Consider the following 17113-nt stretch of genomic DNA (forward strand, 5'->3'; position numbering starts at 1 on the left):
GTCATTGAGATGAAAGGCTCTGTCTCTCTGTTGCATAATTCTTTTGATCCGAGGTGTGATCCAGGGCAAGTCAGCTGGGTGAGATCTGACGGACTTCTCGGGGAAGAAGTGGTGGTGAGCTTCCGTGGTGGTGTTGGTATAATTTATCCATTTGGTGTCCAGGTCATCCACACTAAGTACTTCAGTCCAGGGATGGTGAACTTTCCACTGCCCGAAGAGACGCACTGCAGAGTCAGTAATCGGCCTGTAGGTCTTGATGTAGGGTCTCTGTACTTGAGTGGGAGTGGCAGCTGGGGACCAGAGCATTGATAAGTGTGTGCTACACCCGATAGGAGACATTGGTTGAGGTGGTTGGTACTGGTCCGCTAAGTCGGTTAAGATAAGGTCAAGGGTATTTTGACCGTGTGTGGGGAAGGTCACAACTTGTGATAGTGACAGCTGGTCCTGGATATCAATGGTGTCAATTTCATTATAATCCCCACATAATACTAAATTGGCACATGGGTACCTAACTCTGAGGTGGTCTGAGGTGGTAATGAGATGATTGATAAGAGTGTCTCTGGTGGGTGAGCGAGGCGGATGGTATGACACACAGATTATGATGGAAGCAGTGTGGCGCGGGTGGGCCGGTGGCACAACACGTACCCATAATGCCTCCACGTGTGTGTGTGTGTGTGTGTGTGTGTGTGTGTGTGTGTGTGTGTGTGTGTGTGTGTGTGTGTGTGTGTGTGTGTGTGTGTGTGTGTGTGTGTGTGTGTGTGTATGTGTGTGTGTGTGTGTGTGTGTGTGTGTGTGTGTGTGTGTGTGTGTGTGTGTGTCTGTGTGTGTGTCGTGTGTGTGTGTGTGTGTGTGTGTGTGTGTGTGTGTGTGTGTGTGTGTGTGTGTATGTGTGTGTGTGTGTGTGTGTGTGTGTGTGTGTGTGTGTGTCTGTGTGCGTGTGTGTGTACGTGTGTGTGTGTGTACGTGTGTGTGTGTGTGTGTGTGTGTGTGTGTGTGTGTGTGTGTACGTGTGTGTGTGTGTGTGTGTGTACGTGTGTGTGTGTGTGTACGTGTGTGTGTGTGTGTGTGTGTGTACGTGTGTGTGTGTGTACGCGTGTATATGTACAGTCACGTTCAAGATTCTTCGAACACTGCTGGAGACAGCTGGCAACTCAAGGCCGTTTGTTTACTATACTACGTAGTAAAAATTATGAATGAATGTAAACGTGATCAGTGATTGGTTACTTAGTTCCCCGCAGCTTAATTAATGGTTGGGCTTTGTTGTTTCGCATTATATTATGCCTTTCTGCTAGTATATACTGTTAATTTGATTTTAAAATTGATAGAGCAATGAGCCACCCTATATGAATTTATATTTAGATAAATAAACATAAGTAAAAATCGGTAAGTATGTTAAAGAACATCATGCATCGGGCACAGCTGTGTGCAGGCTGTTTATGAGGTTGCCTGTTTATCATTAATTTATACTTATATTGTCTTCAAACGTTTAATCCCTTTCGGGTAATTAATCCGGTTGTATCTAACCAATGCTAAACAAGACTTCTTTCTAAAGACGCTGATTTCTTGCAACACAAACTGCACACATGCGCGTGTGCGCATGTGGAGTGTGTGTGTGTGTGTGCACATGTGGAGTGTGTGTATGTGTGTGTGTGTGTGTGTATGTATGTGTGTGTGTGTGTGTCTGTATTTAAAAATGACGGTGTTCAATTGAAGGTGGTGGTAATTAATCTTACGAACCATCCGTCTGATGGTGTGAATTAGTACTGTAGCATATGCCTAATACCTTTACAAGCCATTATATAGCAATATCCTTGTCATTCTAAGACTATGAATATTGTAAGCAGCAAATGGCATTTCTTTCGTTGAGTGACTCTTTGCGCCCCCCCCCTCCCCCCCCCCCTAAATCCTTGTTTCTGACTTGTGTCGATTACGTCACGTTTAGTCTGGTGTGTTTAAAAAAAAATATTAAATTTTTTCCAAATGTGTATGATGTATTATAAATTTGTATCTTATTTATTTATTTATTTATTCGTTTATTTTTTTATAAATGCATAATAAATATAAATATAACGCTGACGTCATTGGCGGGAAGGTGGGGGAGACAGAGGTGTTAGTGCTGACTACCCTTCCACTCCCTCAATTGTAGAAGGACCCTGCCAACATGGAATACCACACGCAGAAAATCACTGAACGTGGAAGAATAATCGGCATGAAAGAGGCTGGGTTTTCACCCACTGGATTAAGCGATGGGAAGAGGAGGGAAGTTTAAAGGACCACCACAGGACGGGAATACCGCGCAGAACAACACCTGCACAAGTTGAAGCCATCCGGAATTTTGCTGAGGCCAACCCCTTCAAGACTTCATTTTCAATTAGAGAGGATCTACAATTAAATATTTCCCCTTTAACAATCACGCGAAGACTTCACGAAGGAGGCATTCACCATAGAACTCCCGCCACCAAGGAGAAGTTAAATGAGCGACGGTACGCTGAAGAAGGCTTAGATATCTGGGGAAGAATAATATTCACTGAGGAAAAAACTTTCTCATCTACCTCTCACGGAAGGTTGGAGGAGGAACAACACCCGATATGCTAGACACCTTATTTATGACTGACTGTCTGGGTCACGTCTGAGTGTGTGTATAACTGACTGTCTGGACCACGTTTAAGTGTGTGTATAACTGACTGTCTGGACCACGTTTAAGTGTGTGTATAATTGACTGTCTGGACCACGTTTAAGTGTGTGTATAACTGACTGTCTGGACCACGTTTAAGTGTGTGTATATCTGACTGTCTGGACCACGTTTAAGTGTGTGTATAACTGACTGTCTGGACCACGTTTAAGTGTGTGTATAATTGACTGTCTGGACCACGTTTAAGTGTGTGTATAAGTGACTGTCTGGGTCACGTTTAAGTGTGTGTATAACTGACTGTCTGGACCACGTTTAAGTGTGTGTATATCTGACTGTATTGAGACGAAGAGAAGGTGTTGTACACTTTATTTATCATTGAAGACTGAGGCCAAATGACTGTTAACTGTTAGAGAATAAATAAAAGAAGAATGTGATCGTGTGTGTTTGCCCTGAAGCACCAACACGACCCACCACCACCACCACCTCACACTGTGTTAGACAGATACAAATGTCTCTCGATATAACTTGGGACTCATGTGACCGTCAACCAGGAACATAATGGTGAAAATATACACAGATGTTAAGCCTCCTTCACCACTACGGTAATCTTATATAGCTTTTTATGTAATACGTCTTGAGGCTCCCAACTTTAACATTCCCACAAAAAAAACTTTATTTACACAACAAAAACAAACTGCAATCGCAAACTGGCTTCATCATGGTCATTACATTAAGCTTTTATCAATACACAGGAGATGATTTTTTTGTAATATAAATAAGAGGAAAATACAGTAATTATTGACATGAATCAGCAAAGTGAACATTACATAAAGCGTTTCTTCACTATTACAATGTGAGCAGTGTAGGGCGTGAGTCAGGGGTGGCTCCAGCTGTTGGGTGTGTGAGGGAAGAGTGAGTCCAGCTGTTGGGTGTGTGAGGGAAGAGTGAGTCCATCTGTTGGGTGTGTGAGGGAAGACTGAGTCCATCTGTCAGGTGTGTGTGGGAAGAGTGAGTCCGTCTGTTGGGTGTGTGAGGGAAGAGTGAGTCCATCTGTTGGGTGTGTGTGGGAAGAGTGAGTCCATCTGTTGGTTGTGTGAGGGAAGAGTGAGTCCATCTGTTGGGTGTGTGTGGGAAGAGTGAGTCCATCTGTTGGGTGTGTGAGGGAAGAGTGAGTCCGTCTGTTGGGTGTGTGAGGGAAGAGTGAGTCCATCTGTTGGGTGTGTGTGGGAAGAGTGAGTCCATCTGTTGGTTGTGTGAGGGAAGAGTGAGTCCATCTGTTGGGTGTGTGTGGGAAGAGTGAGTCCATCTGTTGGGTGTGTGAGGGAAGAGTGAGTCCATCTGTTGGGTGTGTGTGGGAAGAGTGGAGTCCATCTGTTGGGTGTGTGAGGAAGGTGATCCATCTGTTGGGTGTGTGAGGGAAGAGTGAGTCCATCTGTTGGGTGTGTGTGGGAAGAGTGAGTCCATCTGTTGGTGTGTGAGGAAAGTGAGTCCATCTGTCAGGTGTGTGAGGGAAGAGTGGTCCATCTGTTGGGTGTGTGAGAGAGTGAGTCCATCTGTTGGGTGTGTGTGGAAGAGTGAGTCCATCTGTTGGGTGTGTGGGGAAGAGTGAGTCCATCTGTCAGGTGTGTGAGGAAGAGTGAGTCCATCTGTTGGGTGTGTGTGGGAAGAGTGAGTCCATCTGTTGGGTGTGTGAGGAAGAGTGAGTCCATCTGTTGGGTGTGTGAGGAAAAGTGAGTCCATCTGTTGGGTGTGTGTGGAAGAGTGAGTCCATCTGTTGGGTGTGTGTGGGAGAGTGAGTCCATCTGTTGGGTGTGTGAGGAAGAGTGAGTCCATCTGTTGGGTGTGTGAGGGAAGAGTGGAGTCCATCTGTTGGGTGTGTGAGGTGAGTCCATCTGTTGGTGTGTGTGGGAAGAGTGAGTCCATCTGTTGGGTGTGTGAGGGGAAGTGAGTCCATCTGTTGGGTGTGTGAGAAGAGTGGAGTCCATCTGTTGGGTGTGTGTGGGAAGAGTGAGTCCATCTGTTGGGTATGAGAGGAAGAGTGAGTCCATCTGTTGGGTGTGTGGGGAAGAGTGAGTCCATCTGTCAGGTGTGTGAGGGAAGAGTGAGTCCATCTGTTGGTGTGTGAGGGAAGACTGAGTCCATCTGTTGGGTGTGTGAGGAAAGTGGAGTCCATCTGTTGGGTGTGTGAGGGAAGACTGAGTCCATCTGTTGGGTGTGTGTGTGAGGGAAGAGTGAGTCCATCTGTTGGGTGTGTGAGGGAAGAGTGAGTCCATCTGTTGGTGTGTGTGGGAAGAGTGAGTCCATCTGTTGGGTGTGTGTGGGAAGAGGTCCATCTGTTGGGTGTGTGAGGGAAGAGTGAGTCCATCTGTTGGGTGTGTGAGGGAAGAGTGAGTCCATCTGTTGGGTGTGTGAGGAAGAGTGAGTCCATCTGTTGTGTGAGGAAGAGGAGTCCATCTGTTGGGTGTGTGTGGGAAGAGTGAGTCCATCTGTCGGGTGTGTGGGAAGAGGTGAGTCCATCTGTCAGGTGTGTGAGGAAGAGGAGTCCATCTGTCAGGTGTGTGAGGCTGGTGCGGCCAGATATACTGTCACCCTGGGTACGACGAACCAGGGAGACAGCACGAGAAGTGTGTGATGTTTGCAGAAAGAGGAGGTGATGGGAAAGGGGTGATGATGAAGGGATGGGAAGGGTAGGGAGGGAGAGTAGGGGCGGGGGAGAGGTGATGGGGAGGAGGTGATAGGAAGGAGGTGATGAGGCAGGGTGGAGAGAAGTTCAAAGGTATAGAAAGGGCAGAAGGGGAGATGACGAAGGTAAGAAGATCAAAGTGGGAGCAGTTTGTTGATAGAGGGACGCAGTGAGGGGAGGGGGGAGAGCAAGGAAAGGGGAAATGAGAGAAGGAAGAAAGGAGGAAGGAAGAAAAAGAGAGACAGAGAATTAGGGCTGTGAGGGGAATAGGAGGTTGGGGAAGAAGAGGGAGATTGAGAGAGGAAGGGAAGGAAGGTGACAAAGGATGCGGAAAAGAAGGTAGGGATCTGAGGGAAGGGAGGGGGGGCTCTGAGAGGGGAGGGAAGGAGGAAGCTCTGTGAAGGGAGGAAGGAAGCTCTGAGAAAGATGGAGTGAAGGAAGGAGGGAAGCTCTAGGAGGAGAGGGAGGGTGGGAGGAAGTCTCTAGGAGGAGGAGGAAGGGAAAGTCTGAGAGGGAGCGAGACTCTGGGAAAGAAGGAAGGAAGGAAGGAAGGAAGGAAGGAAGGAAGGAAGGAAGGTGACAAAGGCTGTGTTATCGAGGCAGTGACGACGGCCAGGAGCAAAATAAACAACATTGTCTTGGTAAATAACCGACCAGGAGGGACCACTGGACTCTGGGAGGGACCACTGTACTCAGGAGGACCACTGGACTCTGGGAGGGACCACTGACTCAGGGAGGACCACTGGACTCAGGGTTGGACCATTGGCCTCAAGGAGGGACCACTGACTCAAGGAGGAACCACTGTACTCAGGAGGACCACTGGACTCTGGGAGGACGACTGGACTCCGGGAGGGACCACTGGACTCAGGGTTGGAAGCATTGGCCTCAAGGAGGGACCACTGGACTCAAGGAGGAACCACTGTACTAGGAGGGACCACTGGACTCTGGGAGGGACCACTGAACTCTGGGAGGACCACTGAACTCAGGGTTGGACCATTGGCCTCAAGGAGGGACCACTGACCCAAGGAGGAACCACTGTACTCAGGGGAGGACCACTGGACTCCAAGGAGGCCCACTGGACTCAGGAGGGACCACTGGACTTGGGAGGACCACCGGACCAAGGAGGACCACTACTCAGTAGTTGACCATTGGCCTCAGGAGGGACCACTGACTCAAGGAGGAACCATGGAATCAGGAGGACCACTGACCAAGGAGGGCCACACTGGTGGGAGGACCACTGGACCCAAGGAGGAACACTAGACCAGAGAGGGACCACTGGACTCAGGAGGGACCGCGGATTCAAGGAGGACCACTGGACTCAGAGAGGGACCATTGACTCAAGGAGGAACACACTCAGGGAGGGACCACTGACTCAGGGAGGGACCATTGACTCAGGGAGGACCATTGACTCAAGGAGGTAACACGACTCAGGAGGGACCACTGACCGGAGGGACCACTGACCAGGGGAGGACCATTGACCCAAGGAGGACCACTGACTCAGGAGGGACCACTGGACCCTGGGAGGACCACTGGACTCGGAGGGACCATTGACCTCAAGGAGGACCACTGGACCCAGGAGGACCACTGACCAGGAGGACCACTGGACTTGGGAGGGACCACTGGACTCAGGAGGACCATTGGACTCAGGAGGACCACTGGACTCAGGGTGAACCACTGGACTCGGGAGGACCACTGGACTCAAGGAGGCCCACTAGACTCAGGGACGGACCACTGACTCATGGAGGGCACGGCTCATGGAGGACCACTGACCCAAGGAAGGACCACTGGAACTAGGAGGACCACTGACTCAGGGAGGGCACTGGACTCTGGGAGGGACCACTGGACTCAAGAGGACCACTGGACTCAGTGTTGGACCATTGGCCTCAGGAGGACCATGGACTCAAGGAGGAACCACTGTAATCAGGAGGACCACTGGACTCAAGGAGGGCCCACTGGACTCAGGAGGGACCACTGACCCCAAGGAGGCAACACTAGACTCAGAGAGGGACCACTGGACTCAGGGAGGGACCGCTGGATTCAAGGAGGACCACTGACCTGGGAGGGACCATTGACCAAGGAGGAACACGACTCAGGAGGCCCATGGACTCAGGGAGGACCATTGGACTCAGGGAGGACCATTGGACCAAGGAGGTAACACTACTCAGTGAGGACCACTGGACTGGGAGGACCACTGACTCAGGAGGGGACCATTGGACTCAAGGGAGGACCACTGGACTCAGGAGGGACCACTGGACTCTGGGAGGGACCACTGGATCAGGGAGGACCATTGGACTCAAGGAGGGACCACTGGACTCAGGAGGACCACTGACTCAGGAGGGACCACTGGACCTGGGAGGACCACTGGACTCAGGAGGGACCATTGGACTCAGGAGGACCACTGTACTCAGGGTGGAACCACTGGACTGGGAGGGACCACTGACTCAAGGAGGCCCACTAGACTCAGGGACGGACCACTGGACTCATGGAGGGACCACTGCCATGGAGGACCACTGACCCAAGGAAGGACCACTGAATCAGAGGACCACTGACTCAGGGAGGACCACTGGACTCAGGAGGGACCATTGACTCAAGGAGGACCACTAGACCAGAGAGGACCACGGACTCAAGGAGGTAACACTGACTCAGGGAGGGACCACTGACCCAGGAGGATCACTGAACTCACGAAGGACCACTGGACTCAGAGAGGACCACTGACTCAAGGCGGGACCACTAGACCAGAGAGGGACCACTGGACTCACGGAGGAACACTGACTCACGGATGTAACACTGACTCAGGAGGGACCACTGGACTCAGGGAGGGACCACTGACTCAACGAGGGACCACTGACCGGAGAGGACCACTGACTCAAGGAGGCCACTAGACAGGAGGACCACTGGACTCAGGGAGGGACCACTGACCCAGGGAGGACCACTGACCAGGGAGGACAACTGAACTCAGGAGGGACCACTGACCGGAGGACCACTGACTCAGGGAGGACCACTGGACTCAGGAGGACCACTGAACTCAGGGAAGGACCACTGGCCTCTGGAGGACCACTGGACTAGGAGGGACCACTGGACTCAGGGAGGGACCACTGGACTCAGGAGGGACCACTGGACTCAGGAAGGACCACTGGCCTCTGGGAGGTACCACTGGGCCTCGGAGGACCACTGGACTCAGGGAGGGACCACTGACCCAGAGAGGGACCACTGGACTCAAGGAGGAACACTGGACTCAGGGAGGGACCACTGACTCAGGGAGGGACCACTGGACTCAGGAGGACCACTGGACTCAGGGAGGACCACTGACTCAGGGAGGGACCACTGGACTCAGGGAAGGACGACTGGACTCAGGAGGGACCACTGGACTCAGGAGGACCACTGACTCAGGGAGGGACCACTGACTCAGGAGGGACCACTGACCACGACCAGGACGAGGACCACTGACTCAGGAGGGACCACTGACCCAGGAGGGACCACTGACCGGAGGACCACGGACCCAGGAAGGACCACTGACTCAGGAAGGACCACTGGCCTCTGGGAGGGACCACTGGGCTCTGGGAGGAACCACTGACTCAGGAGGACCACTGGACTCAGGGAGGGACCACTGACTCAGGGAGGGACCACTGGACCAGGAGGACCACTGACTCAAGGAGGGACCACTGACTCAGAGAGGGACCACTGGACTCAGGAGGGACCACTGGCCTCTGGGAGACCACTGACTCAAGGAGGGACCACTGGCCTCCGGAGGACCACTGGCCTCGAGAGGGACCACTGGGCTCAGGAGGGACCACTGGACTCAGGGAGGGACCACTGACTCAGGGAGGACCACTGACCCAGGGAGGGACCACTGACTCAGGGAAGGACCACTGGCCCTGGGAGGGACCACTGGACCCAAGGAGGGACCACTGACCCAGGAGGACCACTGACCCAGGGAGACCACTGGGCTCTGGGAGGACCACTGACTCAGGAGGACCACTGGACTCAGGGAGGACCACTGACCCAGGAGGACCACTGGGCCAAGGGAGGACCACTGACCCAGGAGGACCACTGACTCAAGGAGGGACCACTGACCCAAGGAGGGACCACTAGACCAGAGAGGGACCACTGGACTCAGGAGGACCACTGACTCAGGGAGGGACCACTGACCGGGAGGACCACTGGCCCAAGGAGGACCATGACCAGAGAGGGACCACTGACCAGAGGACCGACCAGCTGGGAGAAGAGGGACCACTGGACTCAGGGAGGACCACTGACCCAGGGAGGGACCACTAGACTCAGAGAGGGACCACTGGACTCAGGGAGGGACCACTGACCTCAGGAGGGACCACTGGGCCTCAAGGAGGACCACTGGACTCTGGGAGGGACCACTGACCCAGGAGGACCACTGACCGGGAGGACCAATGGACCAGGAGGACCACTGACTCAAGGAGGGACCACTGGACTCTGAGAGGACCACTGGACTCAAGGAGGACCACTGGACTCAGGGAGGACCCTGACTCAAGGAGGGACCACTGACTCCAGAGAGGGACCCATTGACTCAGGAGGACCACTGGACTCAGGGAGGGACCACTGGACTCAGGGAGGGACCACTTGACTCAAGGAGGACCACTGGACCAGAGAGGACCACTGGACTCAAGGAGGGACCACTGACTCAAGGAGGACCACTAGACCAGAGAGGGACCACTGGACCCAGGAGACCACTGGACTCAGGGAGGGACCACTGGACTCAGGAGGACCACTGGACTCCAGGAGGGACCACTGACTCAGGGAGGGACCACTGGGCTCAAGGAGGGAGCACTGGACCAGAGAGGGACCACTGACCTGGGAGGACCACTGGGCTCAAGGAGGGACCACTGGACTCTGGGAGGGACCACTAGACTCAGAGAGGGACCACTGGACTCAGGGAGGGACCACTGGACTGGGAGGACCACTAGACTCAGAGAGGGACCACTGACCTGTGGAGGACCACTGACCCAGGAGGGACCACTGGGCTCAAGGAGGACCACTGGACTCTGGGAGGACCACTGGACTCAGGGAGGACCACTGACTCAGGGAGGGACCACTGACCCAAGGAGGGCCCACTAGACTCAGAGAGGGACCACTGGACTCAGGGAGGACCACTGGACTCAGGAGGACCACTGGACTCTGGGAGGACCACTGACCAAGGAGGGACCACTAGACTCAGAGAGGGACCACTGACCAGGGGAGGACCACTGATTCAGGAGGACCACTGACCCAGGAGGACCACTGACCAGGAGGGACCACTGACCGGGAGGACCACTGACCCAAGGAGGGACCACTAGACCCAGAGAGGGACCACTGGACTCAGGAGGGACCACTGGACCAGGAGGACCACTGACTCAAGGAGGACCACTGACTCAGGGAGGGACCACTGGACTCCCAAGAGGGACCACTAGACTCCAGAGGGACCACTGGACTCAGGAGGACCACTGGGCCCAAGGAGGGACCACTGGACTCTGGGAGGGACCACTGACTCAGGAGGACCACTGACTCAAGGGGGACCACTGACCGGGAAGGACCACTGGCCCTGTGGGGTCACTGACTCAGGGGAGGACCACTGACTCAGGAGAGGGACCACTGACTCAGGGAGAGGACCACTGGACTCAGGAGGACCACTGACCAGGAGGACTGACTCAGGGAGGGACCACTAGACTAGGAGGACCACTGGACTCAAGGGAGGACCACTGACCCAGGGAGGACCACTGGACTAAGGATGGACCACTGGACTCAGAGAGGACCACTGGACTCAGGGAGGGACCACGGACCCAGGGGGACCACTGACTCAGGAAGGACCACTGGCCCTGAGAGGGACCACTGGGCTCAAGGAGGGACCACTGACCTGGGAGGGACCACTAGACTCAGAGAGGACCACTGACTCAGGGAGGACCACTGACCCAAGGAGGACCACTGGACCAAGGAGGGACCACTAGACTCAGGAGGGCCACTGGGCCAGGAGGGACCACTGGACTCTGGGAGGACCACTAGACTCCAGAGGACCACTGGACTCAGGGAGGGACCACTGGACTCAGGAGGGACCACTAGACTCAGAGACGGACCACTGGACTCAGGGAGGGACCACTGGACTCAGGGAGGGACCACTAGACTCAGAGGGGGACCACTGGACTCAGGGATGGACCACTGGACTCCAGAGAGGGACCACTAGACTCAGAGAGGGACCACTGGACTCAGGGAGGGCCACTGGACTCAGGGGGACCACTGGACTCAGGGAAGGACCACTGGCCTCTGAGAGGGACCACTGGGCTCAGGAGGACCACTGGACTCTGGGAGGGACCACTAGACTCAGAGAGGGACCACTGGACTCAGGGAGGGACCACTGGTCTCAAGGATGGACCACTAGACTCGAGAGAGGGACCACTGGACTCAAGGGAGGGACCACTGGGCTCATGGAGGGACCACTGGACTCAGGGGCCACTGACTCAGGGAATGACCACTGGCCTCTGAGGAGGGACCACTGGGCTCAGGGAGGGACCACTGGACTCAAGGAGGGACCACTGGACTCAGGGAAGGACCACTGCCTCAGGAGGGTACCACTGGACTCAGGGAGGACCACTGGACTCAGGGAGGACCACTGGACTCAGGGGAGGACCACTGGACTCAGGGAGGACCACTAGACTCAGAGGGACCACTGGGCTCATGGAGGGACCACTGGACTCAGGGGGACCACTGGACTCAGGAAGGACCACTGGCCTCTGGGAGGGACCACTGGGCTCAGGGAGGGACCACTGGACTCAAGGAGGGACCACTGGACTCAGGAAGGACCACTGGCCTCTGGGGAGTACCACTGGACTCAGGGAAGGACCACTGGCCTCTGGGAGGACCACCTGGACTCAGGGGAGGACCACTGGACTCAGGGAGGGACCATGGACTCAGGGAGGGACCACTGGACTCAGGGAAGGACCACTGGCCTCTGGGAGGTACCACTGGACTCAGGAGGGACCACTGGACTCCAAGGAGGGACCACTGGACTCAGAGGACCACTGGCCTCAGGAGGGACCACTGGACTCAGGGAGGACCACTGGACTCAAGGAGGGACCACTGGACTGGGAGGAAAACTGGGCTCATGGAATGTACCAATAGACTTGGGACACAGGATTCTTCTTCTCTTGTGCTACCGGAGTGAGTGTTACCTAAGTGCTACTTTGGATGCTACCTGAATGTCATCTTTGAGTGTTCCCTAAGTTTTACCTGCAAGTGTTACCTCAGAATGCTACCTGAGACCTACCTTAATGTTACCTAAGCGTTACCTGTGAATTTTACCTAAATTTTCCTGTGAGTGTTCCCTAAGTGTTACCTGTGAGTGCTACCTAAGTGTTCCCTGTGAGTGCTACCTGATTGTCACCTGTGAGTGCTACCTGATTGTCACCTGTGAGTGTTACCTGAGTGTTACCTGTGAGTGCTACCTGATTGTCACCTGTGAGTGCTACCTGATTGTCACCTGTGAGTGTTACCTGAGTGTTACCTGTGAGTGCTACCTGATTGTCCGGACGATGGTTCAAGGTAGATCGTCATCAAAGGGTTATCGTCATCAAAGGGTTATCGTCATCAAAGGGTTATCGTCATCAAAGGGTTATCGTCATCAAAGGGTTATCTTCATCAAGGGTTATCGTCATCAAAGGTTAGCTTCATCAAGGGTTATCTTCATCAAAGTTATCGTCATCAAGGGTTATCGTCATCAAGGGTTATCGTCATCAAAGGGTTATCGTCATCAAGGGTTATCGTCATCAAGGTTATCTTCATCAAGGGTTATCTTCATCAAGGGTTATCGTCATCAAAGGGTTATCTTCATCAAAGGGTTATCTTCATCAAAGTTATCTTCATCAAAGGGTTATCGTCATCAAGGGTTATCGTCATCAAAGGTTATCGTCATCAAGGGTTATCTTCATCAAAGGGTTATCTTCATCAAAGGGTTATCGTCATCAAGGTTATCGTCATCAAGGGGTTATCGTCATCAAAGGGTTATCGTCATCAAGGTTATCGTCATCAAGGGTATCGTCATCAAAGGTTATCTTCATCATCAAGGTTATCTTCATCAAGGGTTATCGTCATCAAGGGCTATCGTCATCAAGGGTTATCATCATCAAGGGTTATTGTCAAAGGGTTATCGTCATCAAGGTTATCATCATCAAAGGTTATCTTCATCAGGTTATCTTCATCAAGGGTTATCGTCATCAAAGGGTTATCGTCATCAAGGGTTATCGTCATCAAGGTTATCGTCATCAAGGGTTATCGTCATCAAAGGGTTATCTTCATCAAAGTTATCTTCATCAAAGGGTTATCGTCATCAAAGGGTTATCTTCATCAAGGTTATCTTCATCAAGGTTATCTTCATCAAGGGTTATCGTCATCAAAGGGTTATCGTCATCAAAGGGTTATCGTCATCAAAGGGTTATCGTCATCAAAGGGCTATCGTCATCAAAGGGTTAACGTCACCAATGGGTTATCATCATCAAAGGGCTATCGTCATCAAAGGGTTATCGTCATCAAAGGGTTATCGTCATCAAAGGGTTATCGTCATCAAAGGGCTATCGTCATCAAAGGGTTATCGTCATCAAAGGGTTATCATCATCAAGGGTTATCGTCATCAAAGGGTTATCTTCATCAAGGGTTATCGTCATCAAAGGGTTATCTTCATCAAAGTTATCGTCATCAAGGGTTATCTTCATCAAGATTTATCGTCATCAAGGGTTATCGTCATCAAAGAGTTATCTTCATCAAGGGTTATCTTCATCAAGGTTATCGTCATCAAAGGGTTATCTTCATCAAAGGGTTATCTTCATCAAGATTTGTCTTCATCAAAAATTTTTCCTTCATCCAAAGGGTTATCGTCATCAAAAGGGTTATCGTCATCAAGGTTATCTTCATCAAGGTTATCTTCATCAAAGTTATCGTCATCAAAGGGTTATCTTCATCGGGGTTATCTTCATCAAGGGTTATCGTCATCAAGGTTATCGTCATCAAGGGTTATCTTCATCAAGGGTTATCGTCATCAAGGTTATCTTCATCAGGTTATCTTCATCGAGGTTATCGTCATCGAGTTATCTTCATCAAAGGGTTATCGTCATCAAGGAGTTATCGTCATCAAGGTTATCTTCATCAGATTTATCTTCATCAAGGTTATCGTCATCAAGGGTTATCTTCATCGGGTTATCGTCATCGAGGTTATCTTCATCCAAAGGGTTTTCGTCATCAAAGGGTTTATCGTCATCGGGTTATCGTCGTAAAGGGTTATCTTCATCAAAGGGTTATCGTCATCAAGGGTTATCGTCATCAAGGGTTATCGTCATCAAGGAGTTATCGTCATCAAAATTTATCTTCATCAAAGGGTTATCGTCATCAAAGGTTATCGTCATCAAAAGGGTTATCGTCATCAAGGGTTATCGTCATCAAGGTTATCTTCACATCAAAAGGAGTTATCTTCATCAAGGAGTTATCGTCATCAAAGGAGTTATCTTCATCAAAAGGTTGTATCTTCATCAAGGTTATCGTCATCAAAAGGATTATCTTCATCAAAAAGGGTTATCGTCATCAAAGAGGGTTATCATCATCAAAGGGTTATCGTCATCAAAAGGTTATCTTCATCAAAGTTATCGTCATCAAAGGTTATGCATCCATCAAAAGGTTTATCTTCATCAAAGGGTTATCTTCATCAAGGGTTATCGTCATCAAAAGGTTATCGTCATCAAGGTTATCTTTCATCAAGGGTTATCTTCATCAAAGATTTATCTTCATCAAGGGTTATCTTCATCAAGGTTATCTTCATCAAGGTTATCTTCATCAAAGACTATCGTCATCAAAAGGGTTATATCGTCATCAAAAGAAACTATCGTCACCCAATGAGTTTATCATCATCAAGGTTATCTTCATCAAGGGTTATCGTCACCAATGGGTTATCATCATCAAGGGCTATCGTCATCAAGGTTATCGTCATCAAAAGACTATCGTCATCAAAGGGTTATCTTCGTCAAGGTTTATCTTCATCAAAAGGGTTATCATCATCAAGGAGTTATCTTCATCAAGGGTTATCGTCATCAAAGGGCTATCGTCACCAATGGGTTATCATCATCAAGGTTACCTTCATCAAAGTTACCGTCACCAATAAGGTTATCATCATCAAGGGCTATCGTCATCAAGGGTTATCGTCATCAAAGGGCTATCGTCATCAAAGGGTTATCATCATCAAAGGGTTATCGTCATCAAAGGGTTATCGTCATCAAAGGGTTATCGTCATCAAAGGGTTATCATCATCAAAGGGCTATCGTCATCAAAGGGTTATCGTCATCAAAGGGTTATCGTCATCAAAGGGTTATCGTCATCAAAGGGTTATCGTCATCAATGGGTTATCATCATCAAAGGGTTATCGTCATCAATGGGTTATCATCATCAAAGGGTTATCATTATCAAAGGGTTAACGTCATCTAAGGGTTATTAAAATCAAAGGGTTAATATTAGCTCTGATAACAGGTAATTAATGCTGAAGAACTCTGTGTATTAATCACCAAGGGGGGGGTGGGGGGCTGGGGGACTACAACTGTACTATATAGCCCCCAGATTAATTGGGCCACGTCCAATTAGTCTTAATTACCGGGGAGTTAATTCAATAATGGGTATTTTTTTTAATGACCGGTCCACTCAAACTTATTATAATGGGCACGTGGCCAATGGTGAGTGTTATTATTATTATTATTATTATTATTATTATTATTATTATTATTATTATTATTATTATTATTATTAGTATTAGTATTAGTAGTAGTAGTAGTAGTAGTAGTAGTAGTAGTAGTAGTAGTAGCAGGTGTCCAGGTGGAGAATGAGAGACTGCCGCCTCAGTGGAAAGGCATGTCGATGGAAAATGCAGACATATGGGTCAAAGAAACCTACTCAGAAATTGTCAAGTGGTCGCCCGCTAACTTATTTGAACCACCCAAGTGTGCGGCCACCAAAGAAATGATTCGGGAGATGACTTTCTTCATGACCGATTACACTCAGGACCACTTCCTCGCCCCCCTAGCTCTTCAAATACTGGCAATAATACCACATCTATTTTGTCAGAGGACACACACAAAGGCTAAGCACAAAGAAAATGTGGCAGCAATGAAGAGAAGATCGACAATGTGGCGGACTGGGGCCCTAGATGATCTCCTATGTGAAGCAAGAACACTGCAGGGGAGACTAAAATCTACGGGTGACGGAAAGCAAAACACCGATGACGTGGCAAGAAAATTTGGAAACAAAATGCGTGTGGGAAAAGTGTCTCTCGCGGTAAGATCTCTCACTCAGGAATCTTCCGGTGGGGTGATGCCAATAAACAGAGCGACTTTAAACCTACTGAAAGAGAAACATCCCCCTGCAAGTGAAGTTGAAGGCATCAGGCTCCATGGTGACTATATCCCACCAAATGCTGTCCTGTTCGAGAAAATAACAGGAGAGATGGTGTGGAAAAAGGCACTGAAGACTCGTGGAGGAGCCGGCCCTTCAGGTCTGGATGCAAACGGTTGGAGAGTCATCTTCAGCACAAACAAGTTTGGCCCTGTAGCAAGCGATCTCTGCACTGCCATTGCCGCCCTTGCAAGAAAGCTTGCATCCTCTTGCTGCCATCATCTCCAGGCCCTGACGGCCTGCCGCCTTATTCCTCTGGAAAAGAAACCAGGATGTAGACCTATAGGGGTGGGGGAAGTGCTGAGGCGGATTATCGGAAAGTGCATAATGGAGGTGGTAAAGGACGATGTCAGGGCAGCAGCAGGGAACCTACAAGT

The sequence above is a fragment of the Homarus americanus genome, unplaced genomic scaffold (assembly GCF_018991925.1).
Source record: "Homarus americanus isolate GMGI-L3 unplaced genomic scaffold, GMGI_Hamer_2.0 scaffold22250, whole genome shotgun sequence".
NCBI lineage: Eukaryota > Metazoa > Arthropoda > Malacostraca > Decapoda > Nephropidae > Homarus > Homarus americanus.